Source organism: Petaurus breviceps, unplaced genomic scaffold, assembly GCF_028583685.1.
Source record: "Petaurus breviceps papuanus isolate PSGF00001 unplaced genomic scaffold, PetGlider_PUasm1.0 70565, whole genome shotgun sequence".
NCBI classification, from domain to species: domain Eukaryota; kingdom Metazoa; phylum Chordata; class Mammalia; order Diprotodontia; family Petauridae; genus Petaurus; species Petaurus breviceps.
Genome location: NW_027186464.1, coordinates 3,560 through 11,062, shown reverse-complemented (window position 1 = coordinate 11,062; position 7,503 = coordinate 3,560). Strand labels below are relative to the sequence as shown.

The 7,503-nt window shown below is 45.0% G+C and overlaps 1 long non-coding RNA gene across 1 annotated transcript; it reads right to left on the bottom strand.

Annotated features, from left to right (window-relative positions):
* Positions 1-221: 221 nt before the first annotated feature.
* LOC138174645 (uncharacterized) lies at positions 222-5,846 on the bottom strand. The gene is made up of 3 exons (XR_011171798.1): positions 5,815-5,846; positions 4,739-4,799; positions 222-266 (listed from the first exon to the last, which is right to left on the bottom strand). It is a non-coding gene; the product is annotated as an uncharacterized lncRNA (long non-coding RNA).
* Positions 5,847-7,503: the final 1,657 nt, after the last annotated feature.

Genomic DNA, 7,503 nt, shown 5'->3' with positions numbered 1-7,503 from the left:
TCTCCCTCATTTGTGGGGCTAGATGGGAAGAAGGGAAGTCAAGGATCAGGGGAGAAGAGAGAAGGAAAGGAAGTGGGGCAGATAATCGATAATGAGGGCCCTCAAGACAGAGAAAAGTGTGAGGGAGGTTAGGAGTGGGACTGGACCAAAGAATGAATGGAGAAAGAAACAAGAATCCACACAGAAGAGGTTTGGGGGGAAGGGCAGGTCAGGAGACTCACCTCTCCTCTCCTTGAGGTACTCGGGATCCACCAGAACCACGCCATCTAAGAGAAATAACATAGTTAAGAGGGGAAAGAGGGAAAACTCTAGATCCAAATGCTCCCTAACCTTCTAACTCTACCCTGTAACCCAAACCTGATAACTAGACTACATGAATAACATTCCAATTCTGAATTCACCATCCAAAATCCAATCTCATCATCCCCAATCTGAACTCACCCAAACTCCAATCCCACCATCCTCATCTGGAATTTATCAACCCACACTGCATTTAAGAACCAGACTTCAGACCCCAATCCTACTAACCCAACCTTATTCATACAATGAAAGCTCCTTGAGGTCAAAGACTTATTTTTTGTCTCTGTATCTCTAGCACCTAGCCTGGCACGTAGTTGTTCATTAATTCATACATGTTGAATTAGATTGATAACTAATCCAACCCTACATTTGTCATTACCACCCTGAACATAGTAATCCAATCCTGGGCCCAAAATCCATTAACTCAACAATGAACTCTCACCAATGCTACTATAACCACATCTTCACCTATCCGCCAACCCTCCCTTAAATTCCAATCCCACCAACCCTACTCCCAATCCCAAACCCACCTCCTCAACCCCATCCTGTACCTACCATCCCTCTTACAAACCCCAATCACCCCAATCCCACCAATGTCACCATGAACTCACCAATCCTAATCCAAATGCCAATCCCATAAACCTACTCCATCACCAAACATATCATCATCCCCACAATGAATCCAAACCCATACTCAACACATCATCCCTACTCTAAACTTCAAACCTTTAATCTACCAATCCATCCTTTCACTTCAAATTTCTAATTCTACACTGACTCCTAACCTCTTAATCTGCTACCTTTACTCTAAAGCCATCAGAATTCCAGAATGCTAGAGTTGGGAGGGATCTTATGAGATCATCTAGTGAAGCTTATGTTAGAGATGAAGAAATTAAGCTGCTGATGGCAACACCTGGGGCTCAAACCCAGGACTTGTGGTTGTTTTCTATGCTTCTTTCCAGTCCTACCCTGAAAACTGCACCCCACCAACTCTACCCTGGATCAGTAAACCCTACCTTGACCCTGTTGGCATCTCTCAAAGGCCACCTTGGATGAAATCTCCTCCAGAAAGTCTCCAGGGGGTCTCTCTTCTTCAATACCACAAGTGATCTCTTCCTTGGGCTTTCATTGGACTTCCCAGTCCTCTTTGTGTGTCTGTCCTTTTCTAATTCACATTCTCTTTTTCTGTCTGTGTATTATCTCTCCCTACCAGATGGTTTCTCACTTATCTCAGCATGTGCCCCAGCACTGAGCACAGGACCATGCACAGAGCAGATGTTTAGTGAATGTTTGTTGGATGAATGAATGAGTGTGCAAATGGACCATGAACCTACCAGCCTGACTTCCATGCTCTCAGCCCATCCTAAGCCCAGCCCTGGAGCTTGCTTCCTGGGGCATCCATAAAAGCTCAGAGAGGTCATCATGGGTTGCCCTTCCTCCTGTCCACCTGCCTCTGGATAGACAGGACCCTTTCTCCTAACTGACTGAGTTCCCTGTCCTGATGCTAAAGTCCTAAGCCTTCCTTAGTGCCCTCCCCAGATATCACAAAGCCAGAGCCAAAAGAACCCACAAGAGAAAGGAGATCCGGAGTCTCTGGATGGAAGGCTGCTATTCTCCATTAATCCCACAGTCTGATTTCTCTTGCTCCCTGGGCTGAGTCAATTTCCCCTGCTAGCGCATCTCAGAGAAGCTTCAGCTCTAGGGCTTCTGAAAAGAGTGCACTTTAGAATCACAGAACATGAAATGATAGAGAGACATCAGAATCTATGTAGGACATGGAAGCATGGGAGCTGGAAGGGACCACATTAATGAGAGCTGACATTCCGAGAAGGCTTGGAAGTTTACAAAGTCTGTAACGCCCATTATCTCATTTGAGCAGCACAGTGACCTGGGAGAAGCAGATACTACAGACATCCTGTGGCTCAGAGGGATCAAATGACTGGCCCTATGTCCCATAAAGGTGGGATCTTACCCAGGTCTTCCTGATGACAAGTTCTGCTACACCACAATCAACAGCAGCTGATCTATCAGGGGTAGAAGTGACCTCAGAAAGTCAGGGTTGAGAGGGAGGGGGCCTTAGAGCAAAAGACACAAAGTCTCACTCTGGGCTGGAAGGAACCTTAGAGATCATCTAGTTCAGTGCTCTCAATTTACAGGTGGGGAAACTGAGGCCCAGAAGAGGGAAGAAGCTTGTCCAAGGTCACACAACTAATAAGGATCAAAGCTGGGACCACGATTCAGGTCTCAGCATCCCCAGGCCAGTGCTCTTTCCAAGCCACCAGCAGTTTCTCTTTCTTTTGCTGGGGAAAGAAATTAGAGAATGAAAAGCTTTTGCAAATGTATAATCAGCAGGATTTGTAATTAAAAATGTTTCCAAAACATCCCCAGGGATGGAAGATGACACTGCAGCAATGTCTCTCCCTTTCCTTTGTCTCCCTCTGTGTGTCTCCTGCCTTGGTCTCCCTTTTCTCTGTGTGTCACTATCTTTTCTCTCTTCTATCTAGAGAGAGGGAGGGGGGTGGGCGGGAGGGAAGGAGAGAGGGAAAGAGGGAGGGGAGAGAGAGAGAAGAGAAGAGAAAGAAGTGAGATAGAATAAGAGAAAGAAATGCAGAGAGAATAAGAGAAAGAAATGGAGAAAGAAGGAAAGAAAAAAGGAGAGAGGGAGAGAGGGAGGGGAGAGGGAGAGAGGGAGGGAAAGAAGGAGAGAGGGAGGAAAAGAGAGAGGGGGGGAGGGAGAGAGAGAGACAGAGCCTATCTTCATATCTCTTGCTTCATGTTTGTCTCTCCCCCTCTGTCCTTCTCTCCCTGTCTTCATCTCTCTTTTGTAACACATCTTCTTTCTCTCCCCATCTACATCTCCCTCTATCTTTTTCTGTCTAAATTTGTAACTAAATAAATCAATACTATTATATAAATATTAATAAATATCAAATACAAATCCTATCCTGTCTAAACCTCTATGTCTCTCAATGTACATATCCCATCTCTCTCCCTCACTGTCTCTGTCACTATCACAGACTCTCAGAGATGAATCCTAGAGCTAAAGCTAGAAGTCTCCTGATACTACAGATAAGGAAACTGAGGCCTAGGGAGGTTAAGGGATTTGCTTAAGGTTCCACAAGTAGCAAGCAACAAAGGTAAGGCTTTGCCTTGCCATATGATCCAATGACAAAAATCACTTCTATGTCTCTCTCCTTCAACCTTTAATCACATATTCTCCATCATGTTCTCCCCAGTCTGGTTCCTGGATTTCATTACATGAGTATGCTTTCTTCTTTTAAAATTAATTTTATTTTTAATTTATGGAATAAAACAAGCATTTCCATAACACAGTAAAATAAAAAAGATGATTGTACTTGAGCATGCCTTCTTAATATACTACTGTATGCTACTCTGTCTCTCCCCCTTTTAATCTATCCTATTTCTTTTCAATAAGGTATGCCTATCCAGAGCTATGGTCCAGTCATGTGGCTTGGTCTACCAAGTCTTAATGACACTTATGAAGTCAGATCTGATCCCTTGTTTTAGAACTCCTACCTCCTCTTTGCTTTCAACCTAACCTTTTACCATTATTATAATAATAGAGGCCTATACCAAGATGGTGGCTGTGGAAACACAAGAGGAAATGAATTCGAGAGGGTATGGAGATGCAAATATTGTATAACACTGCAGATGAACAGGTCTGGAAAAGGGAAGGGTCAGAGATCACCCCAAGGTTAGGAACATGTGAGATAAGTATAATATAGGAACATGTGAGATAAGTATAATACAGTGGCCAAAAAAAAGAACACCAGGTCTGCAGAGGATCTGAGTTCAAATACCACCCCTGTTGTTTACTACCTTGGGCAGATCACAACCTTCCAGGGCCCCAGTTTCCTCACTGGTAAAAATGGGCAGGTTGGACTAGATGGCCTCTGAGGTCCTTTTCCAATAATCCTACGACTTCAGTCCTGGTTCTCTGACCCCAGAGCCAGTGTCCTTGCCATTGGACTTTACTGTTGCTCATCTTGCTCAATCTCCACCCCCATTTTATAGTGCAAGAAACAAACTCAGAGAAAGGGAATGTTTTGCTCAAGGTTGTATGGCAAATCAGGGACTTACCTAGGTCTCCTGACTTGCAGACTGGGGGCTCTTTCCACCATACTGCACTTAGGGTTAGTCTGCTGTCACGAATCTCACAGCACATGCTTCCAGGAAGTCTCTTCTGTCATCTGACCTCAATCCTTCCTACTGCTGCACACCCTTCCTCTCCTCCTTAGTTGACCTCAGCCTAGCTAGTGGCCAGTGTAGTCCCTAACCTGCGTATGGAGGCCCAAAAAAGCTCTAGGATGAATACATACTGCCTTTGACCCTCATCTTTCTGGGAGCAGTTCCTTCCTCCCAAGTTTCTCAGCATCAAGTCTCCATCCCTCAAATACCCCAACCAACAGGAATTTACCAACAGGATCGACGATATCGATGTGGTCCACAAAGTCTCTCTTTCCCAGGTAGACTGTGAGCTAGGAGGAGAGACAATGAGACAGTTAGAGGGTGTGGGCCAAGAAGCCAGACACTCTGGTCAGTTTCCAATGGGGGTCCTCAGTAAAATCCTAAACCAACTCTAGAATCCCTTCAATTCACAGGATTTAGAGCTGAAAGGAACCCTGGAGATTACCAAGGCCAACCCCCTCATATTACAGGGGAAGAAGCTCCCCCCACCCCAAAGTCACAGGAGCAGCCAGTAGCAAAGCTAGGCCTCAATCCCAGGTCCTTAAGACTCCAAAGTCATGGCTCTTTCTGAATCTTCTAGCCTATTCTGCTTCCTTCCCTCTCCCCTAACCCTACTACTGACCTCTACTCTATCCCTCTTCCACGGCTATAGCTGGCACAACAGTAGACTAGCAAGCAGAGTAAATAAATCCCCATGAAATAGGGACAGGAGTAGATGGAGATTCTGAAGGGCAGAACTTCTAGGGACCGAGCTTCCAAAAATTGAGTCTATCTATTCCTTGAGGTTTCGGGGACAAGGTCTCCCATCTCCTTCTGACCAGAGCACCCTAAAGGTGCCTCCCTCTCAGATTGATGCATGGTGAACTGTAAGAGAGCTTGGTGATGGGAGAAGTGAGGGAGGCAAACACTACAAATCTGGGCTAGATTTATTGTGCTGTTGATTATCTCTACTTAAGAAAGTGATGAAGAAAATATTAATAAAGCAGGTTATACTTAAAAGTGTATTGTGGCTATATTTTTTCCCCCAGAGAACTAGCTGTTAAACATCTACCAGCATGCCCCTGGACCAGAGACTCCCTGAGGGCAGGGCACATAACTCCCTCTTCCAGCTCCAATCTACCTTTTTTCTTAGATTGGTCACTAATTATATAGATTTGTATCTGGGTCATAGGGATCATGTAGAAATTAAGGGCAGTGGCAGGGAGGGAGATAGGAAAGAGAAAGGAAAAAGTAATTATTATTGTTGTTACTGTTATTCAGTTAGGAAGAGAAGAGCAAGGGGTAACTTTGGCATATGGTACTCACCTTTCCATTTGGACTTGCCTTCTTGAAAACTCTGTAAGAAAGAAAAAATAAAAGGATAATATATTAGCAGGGCCTGACATGAAGGAAGCAAAGGACAGCCCTGCCTACCTGTGGGAACAAGGAGATGGGGCTGGGGATTTGTGAGAAGTCAGGTAACTGGGTGGCCCAATGAATTAAGTGCTGGTCCTGGAATCAGAAGGACCTGAGATCAAATCTCACCTCAGACACCAGCTAGCTGTGTAACCCAGAACAGATACTTAGCCACTCTGAAACTCAGTTTCTTCATCTGAAAAATGGGGATAATAATAGCATCTATATCCCCAGGGTCACTGTAAGAATAAAACAAGAGAATATTTGTAAAGTGGTCTGAAATCAAATTGAATTGCTTAAATCACTTATAAATTTTTCTAATTATCATTTGTTTTGCTTCATTTTATCTTTTTCAGTTAACAAAAATCTATTTCCTTCCTTTCCAATCTCCTCCACTACAGAAAATCAAAAAACTCTAGTAACAAAGATGCATAGTCAAGCAAAACAGACTGTCCAGGAGTCATTTGCAATCACTCCCCTTGCTAGAGAATTATCTCATTTGTTTTTTGTTTTTGTTTTTTTTTTGGGGGGGTGCTTTTTGGAGGGGGGAAGGCAAGGCAATTGGGGTTAAGTGACTTGCCCAAGGTCACACGGCTAGTTTTGTGTTAAGTGTCTGAGGTCAGATTTGAACTCAGGTCCTCCTGACTCCAGGGCTGGTGCTCTATTCACTGTGCCACCCAGCCACCCCTATTGTCTCCTCATTTGACAAGAGAAGTAAACTGAGGTGGGGCAATCATACAACAGGTCAGTGGCTGAGGCTGAGCAGGCTCAAACCTTAATCTCCTGCCTCCTGGGTTGGGGCATTTTCTGCAGAACAGCACAGAAGGTCTCCCCTTCCCCACCCCCACCCCCACCCAGAAAAGGTCCTTTCTGCCTCCTGCTTCAGGCACAGGACCCAGATCATATCATGAACCACACAGATGTTTGTTGAACTGAACTGAATGGAGCGATGAAATGCAAATTAAAACAACGGAGGTTACATCTCACACACCCAACAAACTGGCAAAGATGATGGACAGAAATAGTGCTAGAGGGGAAGGTGAGAAGCTGAAGGAGGGGCGGTGCACTGGCCAGACCACGCTGAAAACAACCTGGAATTACCGGAGAAATCCCTCCGAGGTTCTATGCTCCCCGGGCCTGGCCATCCCACCACTGGGCAGAAACCCAGGCCAGAAGAAGACAAAGAAGCTTCTGAATCTGCCAGGATACACAGAGACACTTTCTGTAGCAGTAACAAAATGAAGACACACTTGACTGCCCATCGACGCAGAAATGGCTAAACAAATCATGGCGTGTGAACGTGACGGAACAGCACTGAATGGTGAGGCAGCTCAGAAACAGGGAAAGACTTGTATGACCTGGCGCAGAGAGAAGAAAACAGAGGTGGGACAACAATCTATGCGCTACTAGTAATAGTAACTGACATTTCTGTAGTGTATGCAGAGCACTTTCACATGTATTATCCAATCTGATCTTCAACCACAACCCAGTCGGGAAGGGAGCAATGATTATCCCCATTTTACAGATGAGGACACCGAGGCTGAGAGGACCATCCGAGGCAGGACTTGAATTCAAGCCTTCCTGGTTCCAAGTTCAGTA